Genomic DNA, 14,042 nt, shown 5'->3' with positions numbered 1-14,042 from the left:
ATATCAAATTTTTGTATAAATAAATAAATACAAATACAACATACATTAAAAGTTAAAAGTAACATTTCAACTAAATGTTATATTGCCTTCCGTCAATAAATGTACTAAGCAAAAATAAAAATAAAATGTTAAATAAACAATGTTATTTAAATTGTTATTTGAAATAAAATAAACATTCTCTGAAATAACTATTTAGGTAATAATCTAGTTGCCAAGCCAATATTTCAATACATCCATTAGTTTAACTTGATTTACTAAAATAACTCATAACTCATACTAAAGAATAAAAACTATAGAAATGTTTTTTTTAATGGACAAAAACACACAAATATATTTTTTTAATAAAATTTAAAATGAAAAATATAGAGATATAAAAAAAATCTTAAATAGGATCTCAGCGATAATAAATAACACTGCGATCTGGACACCAAGGGCCCTTGAAAAAGTTTGAAGACATACGTGTCGAATGTGCTGCAGTTTCTTCGGTATTGTCAATAGAGGGCGACATAAGGCTTGCGTGCTGTCGAGTAACGCCCTGGTAACGCCTACCTTGTCCCTCAAATGCCACAGGCATTGGGCAAACTAACATACCTAAATATTGGTATGTTAATTTGTAAACAATAACATATAGTTATTTTAGACAGAAATCAACATACCAACGAGTCTATTCGTTCTGAATAAGCACATGCTTATGTTTGAGGAAAGTAAGCAGTGGCTGTTATTTCTGCTTTTAAAAATAAAAATAAATAAAAATCAGGCTAGTCTTAACCGAAACGCCCTATTCGTTTTCATTAAACGCTCAGAGTTTTGCTGTGATGAAATGAGAGTTCAAGAAACGCGTGTGATTTTATTAGTCAGGGATTGGTCGGGAACTTCCTGGTACTGTGTCTCTCGTGCGTGTGCGAGTGAGCGAGAGAAAGAAGAGGGCGGGTGCCGGGTGGTAATATTTCTAACATTTGCTTCAAACCATTACTGAGTACATGTCCTATGGCACAGTACTCACCATAACTAGAGCATGACTATCTGTTTTTAACACACATCTCCAGTAGTCATTCATCTGCTCAAGTGATCCAAGCGTGTAAAAGCGACTTTTCTGTGTCACACTGAGGTACAAATTCTGGTCAGCGGGATTCACACAAGGGACAAATCCAGATTACTGCTCAAGTTTGAGAACACGTTTCCCATCACTGCTGAGTTTCTCTTATGCAGTATTACAGTGAGAGACCAGTGCCTTTGGACATTGAGGGATTTGAAGTTGGCGTGCTTTATTAATCAAGGTAAGTGTCATTCATTTCAGTCAGAACTCAGAAGAAAAAGACAATGTCTGTTAGGCTTCGAGACGTATGGGTTTTGAATCCACGCGTGTGTATGTAAGTGTCAGTGTGCGGATTGTCCGGATAATATTTCGTTATGATTGGTTTCTTATATGTTTGGGATGTCCGATTGGTGAACGAGTCGGATCTTTCCAATGAATCGGTTGAAACGGTTCGCAGAACGATCTTTCGAGAATCAGACTTGACTAATTGCTGACGAATCGGACTGAATTAGTCAGAGTAGCGGTTCTATTTTACACATATAAGAAGCCGAATTAATGGAGAAATACTCGAACTAAAATATAACTATTTAAATAGAAAGATGTGTCGTACGCGTTAAAAAGGCGACCACATGATTACGTCATAATGTAAAATATATATATTTTTGTAACAAACTGATTCGCGGAAAAGGGTCGAACTTTGTTTTCGCTTACTAAGCTTGTAAGCTCTCTACTTAGACAGCACTCATAGGGTTTAATGCCCAGCAACTGTCATGTGTTTATATGGATCTCACCTGTTACTTCACTCCATGTTATTCATGAAAATACTGTCCTTCACAAAATTCTGTTAGGATCTAGATTCAAATGCATGATGGTTAAACAAACAAACAAACAAACCCCTATCTTTCTAAAGCTTTAACTTAAATCCATACCATCAAAGTACATTGAGCTTCATTTCTTAGGGAGTGATTTGGGCGGCTGCAGACCACATTTTTTCTTCTGATTTAGATGGAATGACAAGAGGAGTTGAAGGAGACCGGCTGTTAATTATCGGTCATACCAGACTAACCTCCCTCAGTCCAATTACATTGGGAATTCCACTGGGAATATACTATCAGCATCACCCTCTGAGGCCAGGCTTGTAAAATTGTGTTGAATGCGTGATTTTCTTTCACTATACTGTGTAGGGTGTAAATAAGAGGGCGTTTCATTCACCTGTGCGGTCGAGCAGCCCAGCACAGATGACATCCTAAGGTCGTTGGCAGGTCATGTCCTCAAGTGTGCTCACTCACATCCCCCCCTCGTGTGTCATTCCTGCTTCCATGTGTTGCAAAACCTACGCCTGTCAATTTAAATGGATTGCTTGCAGTGGGAGCCTGCAGATCTATTTTGTTGTGCAACATTGCACGGATGGTGTAACTGGTATAATTGACAACAATTAGGATCTGACAGTTGCTTAGGCTTCTGGATGAATAATGCTATAAGCAGTTAAGCTTTGCTCTGTGTTTTCCCAGAACTTTTACAACATGAATTTCATTTAGAATGGTTGTGTTGCAACAAAAAGTAGTCTTGTTAAGTTGTTAAGTAAAGCATCCCTGCAATTCTAATTAACTCAGGGTTGTAATTAATACATGGCGACTGACTGTGCCAAATACTTTTGGATAGTTTTATTTTAAGTCAGTATTTTTTAGACAAACGGGACTCTGGTTTTTGGTTAGGGGCCGGGAGACTTTGTACTTGAACAATTTTCCAGCTGTCCCCAGGCATTTAAGTTTCACTTCTGTCAGCAGCGAGCCATGTAAGTGGGCCGTGTGTATCCACTTTTCCATTGTGCAAGGAAACATAGTCTAACTTTGTGTTAGGCAAAAACATTTGCTTTATCCACTATTGAGACTTCTTGTTTAGTCTGTTTCTTTATCTTCCGATTACTCTCTATTCATCATGTTTATGAAGATGGTGAGATTGCGGAGGAATATTTGGTTCAGAGCGGGAGGGCTGGTGACACATGTGGTTGTGCAAAGCAAGCCCGGCCCTTCCCTCATTGCTGGTCTGTCAACCAGACAGCTGTTAACATGTCCCAGAGAAATCTCAGAAGGGATACACCTGTGTCTGAAATACTCAGAACAGGAAGTTCTCAGGGTTAACCAACTGCATAAGTGGGTCTCTACTCTGCTTTAAGCTGAAGTTGCATTCTGCACAATTGAATGTAAATTTGTTGTAGCATGATTTATGTGAAGTTGAACTCAACCCTATTTACTTTAATGCATGTTTCTGGTTTCATTGTGAATGATTCATTTGTCTTCGTATTCTTTCATGGACATATTCAACCACTTCAAGTCCCACACTACCTTTTGTTCTCGTTCAATATCCTGTTTTGGAATTGCGTCACATTACTTGAGTAAAATAGGTTGAGAACGCCTTTAATGTTGACTTTAAACATTTAGTATTTAGCAAAGTCTTTCTTTGGTGGATAAAAGTGTTCGTCATGTAATTGTGTGGTTTGAAATGTTTGCATACAGAGGAAAAGAGTGGCGTTCGACCCGATAACCTGTTTGTTTACATAATGAAGAGCAAAGCAGGTTTTAATCTAGTTTTGAATGTGAGAACTGGAGGGAGGTGGAGGGAACGGGTAAGAAAGAGACTTCAGACTTGTGTTAGTAAATGTCTTTATGCCCTGTGGTGAGTCATGAGCTCATTGTAGGATCTGCAGTTTTTCTTAATTTAGCTGTGGCTTTTCCACTTGAAATTTCCCATCGAGGGCCCTGCCCTTGGACTCCATTCTGCTCCATATCAGGGAAAAACTGCAAAGTACAGTCCAAAAAACTAAAGCTCTAAGACGTATGAATTTATTTGATCAAAAGTAGGGCTGAACGATTAATTGCATTGCATTAATATCGTAATATGATACAACACGATTTTTTTAACAATGTCGCAAAGGCTACGATTACACTAGTCACATGACGCGCAAAAGTAAAGTAGTCTGCAGAGGAAGGCCTGGCTTTAGGCCTTGCCTAAAATAAATAACATTTTATGTTTAATCTATCTAATATTGTGTTGGTCATATTATACAATATGGGCGGGAGAAAAGATTCTTTCTCCAAAAATTCCGAGAATTTCAGAATTGATTCTGAGCTTAGCTTTTAACCGCAAATGTGCGATGATGCTGTGTGTGTTTTATGGCTCGTTTTCCACCAAGTGGTACGGTTCAGTACAGTTCATTATGGTACGCAGTTTTTGCTGTTTCCATTTTTCAGAAATGGTGGATGTTACCCTAATTCTAAACCGTACTGTATCACTTTTTTGGCACCCTTCCGTTGGGGTAGCTAGCACAGTAGTCCAGTACTAAAGGGTGGAGCTAGACTCAATGCAGAACGATGATTGGTTGACAGAGAGTCATCACTTGCGCATACTTTATCAGCTGTGTTTTTCTTTGCAACCTGTAGCCTTGACTCAAGGCGTTGTCTTCTTGTGACAACAGCCACATGCCGAGAAGCAAGAACAAGATCTGCTGTATGTCACTCATTGTTGTTTACTGTGTCGCTTTCTTCTTCAAGCAAGAATGGCATCGAATGCTACACCAGGCTTATCATAAGTGCGCTGTTGGCGTTGGAAACGCAAGCCGGATCATTGTTTACAGTCCCAAATTGTACTGTACGGTACTGAACCATACAGCATCGCACGGTGGAAACGACCCATTAGAAATACCTGTATTAAAGGGTTAGTTCACGCAAAACTGAAAATTCTGTCATTAATTACTTACCCTAATGTCGTTTGACACGTTTATCTTCGGAACACAAATTAAGATATTTTTGTTGAAATCATTAACACCAATGTAATTTCCTCTATCAAGACCCAAAAAAGGCACTAAAGGACGTCGTTACAAAGACAATCTCACTACATTGGCGTTACAATCATTTTATGAAGCAACGAGAATTAGTTTTTGTGCGCAAAACCCCCCCCGAAATAACGACTTGTATAGTGATGGCTCAATTTCAAAACAAATATTCGAATGGTTATGAATCAGCTTATTGATTTATGATTCAGATCGTGTGCCAAACTGCCAAACTGCTGAAATCACGTGACATTGGCGATCTGAATCCTGAATCGATACACTGATTCATAACCACTCAAATCTTTTTTTTGAAATTGGCACATCACTATAAGTCGTTATTTATTTGTTGTTTTTTTTGCGCACAAAAACTATTCTCATCACTTCATAAAATTATTGTAGAGCCACTGCAGTAAGATGGACTGTGTAACGACGTCTTTAGTGTCTTTTATGGGTCTTGAGAGAGGAAATGACATTGGTGTCAATGAAGGCCTTTCTGAGCCACCGGATTCCAACAAAAATATCTTCATTTGTGTTTCGAAGATGAACGGAGGTATTACGGGTGTCGAACGACATTAGGGTGAGTAAATATTGACAGAATTTTTATTTTTATTTGAACTAACCCTTTGAGCTTAATTCCAATTATTTTTATGGGGACTTTCCATAGGCGTAATGGTTTTTACACTGTACAAACTGTATTTTCTATCCCTCTACACTGTCCCTGCCCCTAAACCTACCCATCACAGGAAACATTCTGCATTTTTACTTTCTCAAAAAAACTTCTTCTGTTTGATTTATAAGATGTTTTCCTCATGGGGACTAAAAAATGTCCCCACAAGGACAAGTATTTCAGATATTGCCATCTTTGTGGGGACATTTTGTCGCCATACGGATTAACAGCCCACACACACACACCACTCAAACCTTCCGTAAAATAATCTTTCATAAGGTTTAGAAAGGTTGAAGCGATTACATTGACAAACGTCTGGTTTTCATTGCGTTAGAATTGCTAGAGAGCAAGTCAAGCATTTTCTAATTTCTCATATTAAGCCTAATGACTGTTATTTGATATTGCAGATGTGTTTATGCTTATATTACTCGTGTTGTGCTGACTGTGGATTTTAGGAGCTCAAATTCGCTTAGTGACATGCATAGACAGACTACTGATTAACCTGATGGTGTAAGATATTCTGTAATCCATCGGGGATCCTTTCACCCAGGCTTACAGTCTGCCGTGATTGACAAGGGCGGACACTGTGGCTAGAGTTGAGGGATTATAATAACAAGAGGTGAGGTTACATTCCTTTTTCCAGAGGTGCATTTTGAGATGAGATTACAGCAGAGATGGCATATTTTCACTTCATCCCCCATGTTATTTTACATCAGCTTGTTCATGCCTGTTTGCATCCATTGTGTTCCAGCACACATGCTCCACAGACATGAACAAGACAGGCGGCCTGATCCATGTTTCTTCCCGAGCCTCAATGACCTTTGTGACCCTTTCCCACTGTAGATAAATCCACAATGCCCTTAAAGCATGAGAGCGAAAGCCATTCTGTGTGTTATCTTGTTCACAGTACCATCTTTCACATGCTTCTGTCCTCATGTTGTTAACCGCTCAGGATAAATCAAGTCTTAGATTTCAGTAATGTTCTTTATCAGAGACCTTTGAAGTGAAAACTTTATGAGCTCCTTTCACTTCTCACGATCATGTTGAGATCTGTAAGGCACTGGTTAACCTTTAACCAGGATCTATCCTGCATGGAGATAAGTCATGCAATCCAGGCCAGGTGTGGCCTTGCACCCATACCGCAGAAATGTGCATATTGTGCCTGAGCGTTCCAGAGAGGTTGACCATTTTGACTAAATATATTTTCTCCATAGTGATGGTTGGAAAAGCACTGATAGATGCAGAAACAGAGTAAAGTAATGTTTAAAAAACAATTGATGTACAATTGAGTACACAAAAGTATAGTTGTCAATATATAGTTGACTTTATAGATATATAGTATATAGACTTAATAGATATATATATACTATTTTGATTTTTTACTACATTGAAGCAAGTGCTTCCAGTTGAATAAAATAACATTTCAAAGGTGTGATGTGATGCTGTTAGCTTTTACACATTTAGCCTGATTGATGTACTTGTTTTTCAGCATGAACGCACTACTGGCCAAGTGTGCAAATTGTCACGCACCTTGAGAAAAAGACTGAGTCAGTTTGCAGTTAGAAGAGCCACAATTCATAGGCTCTTGCATCCTATCATAGGGGGGCATGTTGAGGAATTTTATCGCATGCTGATGTTGGTGATATCGCAGTAGAGATAAAGAAAGTTTGTGAAACTTAGTCCTGGCATGTTTCAGAGGGTTCAACATCAGATTTAGATCCAGCATGCCTACTACACCTCATTTCCCAGACATGGCAGTTGCTTCCAGACGTGGAGTGACTTGGTTTAAAAAAAACAAGTAATTTACTAAGACGTGTAGTCATAAGCTCTTCCAGACAATGAAAGCTCTTTATATATGTGTGTTCATTCACTGGAAAAGAATGGATGTATGATGCAATTCGGATGTCATTTGTTGTTATTGAGCACATCTATGTCTTCAGATACGTTTAGAAATTTGTTTTAACCATTTTTTTACTTATACAATACAACCTTTTTAAAGTTTAGGGTCATTGTGAATGAAATTAATACTTTTATTCATCAAGGATACATTAAAGGGGACAGTAGAAACATTTACAAACTAACGGTTTAAATAGGTGCCTTCGCACCTTCGGTGCTTGGCCCCTAAAAATGACTTCTATAAATGCTTTTGAACTTTCTATTTATCAGAAGAAGAAAAAAATTCTATGGATTCTCAAGGTTTCAAACATATAAAGCTGTACAACTGTTTTCAGCATTGATACTAAGAATGTTTCTTGAGCAGCAAATCATCATATTAGAATGATTTCTACAGGATCATGTGATACTGAAGACTGGTAGCCTAGAAATCTAGACGCACCCTAGCGGAAGCAAATTTAATTTGCCCGCAAGTGTCTTCTAGGAACTCTCAATACCCTTCTGAGCTGTATTCCTCACAATCTGGACGGCCCAATCACATCATGTATAGAGTCGGCGGGCGGGGCCATAATGACGACGGCCGTGTTGTGCTTCTAGTAAACACAGAAACTGGCGAACGGCGGCGGTCTTTCGGAAGACTTAGAGTTGAGCTTTTCTCTGAGAAAAGAACAAAGAACGGCACTGAAGTCATTCTTAAAAAGGGAAGATGTGTTCGGAGTTTAGCTGACCGGATACGGCGAATGTTTAATCTATCAACAAGCTCTGTTTCACCTTCGTTGCTCTGGTTGGTGTAGCGCTATCCTATCGCGTGCAGAGAGGTTTGAAAGACAACCGTTTATCCCGCCCCTCGGATTGAGCCCTGTCTATGGTGAGTTTCCAGACCAAACATCTTGATGTGGGTCTGGCTTGTCAGGCTAGAAGACTGGAGTAATGATGCTGGAAATTCAGCTTTGCCATCACAGAAATTAATTACAATTTTAAATACATTAAAATAAACACCAAAAATGTCGCCACATTTAAAATGTCATAAATTCCATAATATTACATTTACTGTATTTTTGATTGAATAAATGGAGACTTGGTGAGTGTAAAAGACTTCTTTCAAAAACAACTGACCACAAACTCTTGAAAAATAGGAGTATAATTTGCTAAAAATGGTTTGTCTGATGCAAAAATAGCCCCCCAACACCCCTTGCTTCTGAGTATTTAAAATGCCCCAGTTCTAGTTTGTCTACATTCAATCCCACTGGGTCAGCAGATACTCTGGCCTAAGGTTATTTGTCCTTTTGCACTTCCCTAAGGGAACCGCTGGTATCTCATAATTATGGCTGTAATGTGTGGAATGAATGGGTGTGGTAACTCTCTGGTCCCTGTGCATGAAACTGTCATGTTTGTGCAGCAACTGAGTGCCTGGTCAGCAGCTGGCCATCGTGCCAAATGGTCTACGACTTAACGCTGCACAGATACATTGTGTTAACCTCACCCCATGACTTGCATTTGAGCCATACAGGATAATGAAATGATGGTGTCATGCTCAGTCATAGCTGAGATGTTGTAATAGGCCGTCTTGTCCTTTCTGTGTTTTTCTTTTGGGAGCAGAAGCTTTTCCCAATGGAATTGTAAATATTTTTTCCTCCTTTAATGTTAGGTTTCAATATAGTTTCATAATGAACATGAACCCACTACAGTACATTCATGAAGTTATTTATTCATTTTGTGTTTGTTGATTAAGTGACACACTCTTGGGTGTCTGGTGACCAAGTAACCTCCAGGCTTTTGCGCAATTCAGAATTAAGCTGAGATGACTTTTAAATTCAAATTCAATTCCTGAATTTGAATTAAATTTGTATTGATGTAACAAACAAGATGCAGATTTGTATTGGAATGTAAAGAAGTTGATTTTAAAGATGCATTCATTTATTTATTCATACAATAATTTTCAAGTTTGGCAAAGTTTGAATTAGGGCTGCCCCCTAATAGTTGTCTAACCGTAGAAGAGGTTTGGTCGACCAAAATGTTATTAGTTGACCTCAAATAAGGCATGTAAGTCATAAGGCATCACTTGAAACATGTAAGTAGTAGCAACTTTACAAGTCTGCACACTTTTACGTTAACCTAGATAAATGTGTGCTATTATATAGGCACATATCTGTGTTTGTGTGCAGAGCGCGGTTACTGTATGACATACAGGTGATGTAATTCAAGCTGTAAAAGACCTACTTTTATATCTGTTAACTCACAATAACAACAAATGATGGGAGATGGAAGTCAGCATCGTCGACTTCATCTCTGCAGCCATAAACACAGAAAACATAATCAAAAAATTATTAAAAATGTAAAAAATTAAACAGTCTCCTTGCTAGTTTTTCATGCCACATGCATAATCATCATTATACTGCATTCGCACAGGGCTTTGGTATCAGTGCTTCTCATTTACTTTGAATAGGTCATGCGTTACCAAACTGAATTGTGGGTTTTGTTGCATCGCGTCACTGGCGTTGCTCGCGGCAAAAGTTAAAACGTTTCAACTTTTCAAGTGTCAACGCATTCACAGCCAATCAGATTGTCTATGCAAATTCCCTTGTATAGACTCTAGCCAATTGCATTCATGCAACACCGGAAGGTAGTATGATTGACTGTTGGCGCTATGACGGTCAAATCAGCACCAAGCTTCAGACGTCCTCCATCAAGCGTTGATGCCGATGCCCCGTGTGAATGCCACATTATGTTTGCCATTGCGCTGTGGCGAGCTTTATGCGTGCGTTTCAGTGCTATGTATTTATAATAGGCAATTAAATGCTCATTACTGTGATTTATGACTGTTAATATATATACGTGCGATTAGGCAACTAATGACTTAAATGAGGGACTACCAAGTGACTAGAAAAATCTTTAGTCAAGTGCAGCCCTAGTTGGTGGTATTTGCCTCCAGTAGTGTAGGCTGAATGGTCGTGCTTTAAAGAACTATTTCACTTATGTTAGTGAATAATTGTTTTAAACGCATTCCTTTGAGTGGGACACTGAGGTGAGAGGGGCATCAGTAGTCCGTCGGGACCTTTAAATCGGCAACCGCTCTCTGTGTTTTGTAAGAAACAGTCTGATTGGTGACGATCCCTGAAAAAGCGGAAAACAATGAAAACAGGAAGGTCCCTTATCTGTGTTTTCAAGGATTGTTATGCAGTCCATTTCCAGTGGATGTAGTGTTGAAAATGAAATATAAATATCTCTAATTGACCACTGACAGATGAACTGCCTTCACTTGTCAGTAGAGGAAGAGGTCTCAGATCATCACATCTTATACACAGCAGCTGATATCAGAGGCCTTTTGTGTTTATCGTATTAGATTATTTTGGATATTGCCCTTAGATTAGATTTTAAACCTCAAAATGAATATCCATGTTTCATATTGTACATTATAATGTTGTGATGCCACACTCACTTGTAGCATTTAAAATAATTTATTTTAGCTTTGTGGTTAATTTTTTATTTATTTAGATAAAAACGATGGAATTGTAATGTGTTTTTTAATAACTTTTCTTACAGATTTGTATTAACCGATGCAGGTGCTTGTTAGAGGCCACAGAAAGACAGAGTGAAGAGGTGGCAGTGTCGTAACGGTTACATCCTCTATCCGCTCGGCATTGAATAGAGACAGGAACCCTTGTGGGAACCCCCGTCCCACGCTCAGAAGCATAGCCTGCCCATATAAGGCGTTGTGGGTATTCTAAGATCTCAGAGGAGGAGACTTAAGCATTGCCAACCCAGCTGCTGTATATGAAAGCAATGGGAGATCCAGCTGGCCCTAAGCAGCACCGCTATGCTGTGTGTCCAGACCAGTCCTGGAAAAAGGAAGGGCCGCTTGGGGGTTGGGTACATGGCTTGTGCATGAGTAGGATGTTTGGAGTTCCTCTGACGAGTACAGTCTTGTCCACTCATACCTCATTGCAACTTCTTTGGTGAGAAAAATTAAGGCTGTGGTGAAGTAATGCTTGTCCTTTCCTCTTCTTCTCGTTTTTAATCGGTTGGCTCCATCAGAAGTAGGTGTTGTTTTTATTTGGTGGTTTCTGCCCCCCCAAAAAATGTCTTGCTCCACCCACTACAGCAAGTAGGAGTGCTAGGAAAGTGTGATTGTTGTTTTTTCACTGGAGATTGCTTCCTTCATAGACCTTTTCATCTTTTTTGGAAAGCATTGATGGATTATTTTATGCTTCTGTTCGTCTATGGAAAAGAATTGAAATGTATGTTAATTATATTTAATTTATATACCAAATATTTATTGCAAACAGCGTGGCTTGAGGAAATATTTTTTTCCCAATGTAAAATATACTTATTTTAAAACTTCGAATGACAAAATAAACCATAGGGGGCAAGAAAATACAATTCCAATCTTAAAATAATTTAGGTGTAAATGCGAAATGTTTAGAATAAAAATGTATTTAGATAATAATAAATAAAAAAAATGAATTAAAATGGCCCAAAATATGAGAACATATAAGTAGCTAAAATGTACTGAATATATATTTTATTTACATTATATTTTTAAATATAGTAAAAATATATATCTGAAAAGATATTTAAGCTCTATGGTTTTAAGTGGAAAAAATATTCAACCTTTTGTAGATAGAACACTGGGTTTTCCTCGTCGTCTTAATGATCGATGTTCCATGGACATGATCCCAGTTATTTTGGAAAGGAACCTCCTTTCTTGTCCAGAAAACAAATCATATTAAAGCCTCCAGGTTGTCTGGAAACGTGTTCGTCCTGTTCAGTGAAGCAAGCTTACACTACCATTTGAGGTACTGTATGACTCAAAAAGCTCAGATGAAGAAGGGATGAGAGGAAACGAAAGACGTAGATGATGTATTGAACTTCACTCTCTCAGTCAACATACAACTTCCTGACGCACGTTGCCACAGTGACCTTGTTTAGTTATATCACAACATTGATTTCTACATTGTGGTGAGACACTGTGTTTCCCCCATCTTTACCTCTCACTCTCTCTTTCTCTTGTTGTCCCCAGTCCTGTGCTGACTGTTTAACACCCAGTACATTCTTCTGTTCTGACATCACACACTATCAGCTTTCCCTCTGTTTTTTTTTCACCTCCAACATACACCTCCCTCCCTCCCTCTACTGCCTTTTAAATATCATGTTTAATGGGCATCCCATAGGTCACTTCTTGGTTTACTGTTTCTGTATGTCTGTGTCGTTCCACACCTGTAAGACCTCCGTTCATCATCGGAACACAGTTTAAGATATTTTATACTTTAGTCCCAGAGCATATGCAGTCTATGCCCACTTTGCTGTCCATTTCCAGAAAGCTAATAAAAACATCATCAAAGTAGTCCATATGTGACATCAGTTGGTTGAATAGAATCTCTTGAAGCATCGAAAATACATTTTGGTCCAAAAATATGACTTTATTCAGCATTGTCTTCTCTTCCATGTTCCTCCAAAAAGATTCAAACGGTTCATGAATCAGTGAATCGATCAATGATTCGGGTCGCCAAAGTTACGTGATTTCAGTAGTCTGGCAGTTTGACGCGATCCGAAATGCGGAAATCATGTGACATTGGCGACCCGAATCATTGATCGAATCACTGATTCGTGAACCGTTTGAATCTTTTTGGCGGAACACGGAAGAGAAGTGGCTATATAAGATACACTATAGTGCCAAAAGTATTGAGACAACCCTCCAAATAATTGAATTCAGGTGTTCCAATCACTTCCATGGCCAAAGGTGAATAAAATCAAGCACCTAGGCATGCAGATGCTTCTACAAACATTTCTGAAAGAATGGGTCGCTCTCAGGAGCTCAGTGAATTCAAGAGTGGTACCTTTATAGGTTGCCACCTGTGCAATAAGTCCATTCGTGAAATGTCCTCACCTCGCAGAAGTCAGCAACTTTCTGCAGAGTCTATAGCTACAGACCTCCAAACTGCCTATGGCCTTCAGATTAGCTCAAGAACAGTGCGTAGAGCTTTATGAAATTGATTTCCATGGCCGAGCTGCTGCATCCAAGCCTTAAATCACCAAGTGCAATGCAAAGTGTTGGATGCAGTGGTGTAAAGCACAGCGCCCATGGAGTGGAGTGATGTTTTCTGGAGTGACGAATCACGCTTCTCTGTCTGGCACTCTGATGGACAAGTCTGGGTTTGGCAGTTGCCAGGAGAATGGTACTTGCCTGACTGTATTGTGTAATGTGTAAAGTTTGGTGTAGGGGAGATTATGGTGTGGGGTTGTTTTTCAGGGGTTGGGTTTGGCCCCTTACTTCCAGTGAAAGGCACTCGTAATGCTTCAGCATACCAAGACAATTTGGACCATTTCCTGCTTCCAACTTAGTGGGAACTGTTCGGGGATGGCCACTTCCTGTTCCATCATGACTATACACCAGTGCACAAAGCAAGGTCTATAAAGACATGGATGAGTGAGTTTGGTGTGAAACATAGAACAACTTTGGGATGAATTATAGCGGAGACTGCAAACCAGACCTTCTCATCAGTGCCTGACCTCACAAATGCACTAATAGAAGAATGGTCAAAAATTCGCATAAACATACTCCTAAACCTTATGAAAAGTCTTTTCAGAAGAGTTGAGGCAGTTTTAGCTGCAAAGGG

General features: G+C 39.0%; 1 protein-coding gene across 2 annotated transcripts in view; it reads left to right on the top strand.

Annotated features, from left to right (window-relative positions):
• Positions 1-14,042, top strand: part of myo1cb (myosin Ic, paralog b) — a 54,659-nt gene that overhangs the window by 2,530 nt on the left and 38,087 nt on the right. The window contains exon 1 of one of the 2 annotated variants that reach the window (XM_067450555.1): positions 895-1,277. The exons of the other annotated variant lie outside the window; for it this stretch is intronic. The gene's annotated coding sequence lies outside the window, so the exon portion shown is untranslated. Of the gene's footprint in view, positions 1-894; positions 1,278-14,042 lie in introns of those variants that run through there. 2 annotated transcript variants of the gene reach the window in all.

Source organism: Pseudorasbora parva, chromosome 8 (genome assembly GCF_024679245.1).
Source record: "Pseudorasbora parva isolate DD20220531a chromosome 8, ASM2467924v1, whole genome shotgun sequence".
Lineage (NCBI taxonomy): Eukaryota > Metazoa > Chordata > Actinopteri > Cypriniformes > Gobionidae > Pseudorasbora > Pseudorasbora parva.
The sequence above is the reverse complement of the archived record's forward strand: the minus strand, read 5'-3'. Positions and strand labels throughout refer to the sequence as shown.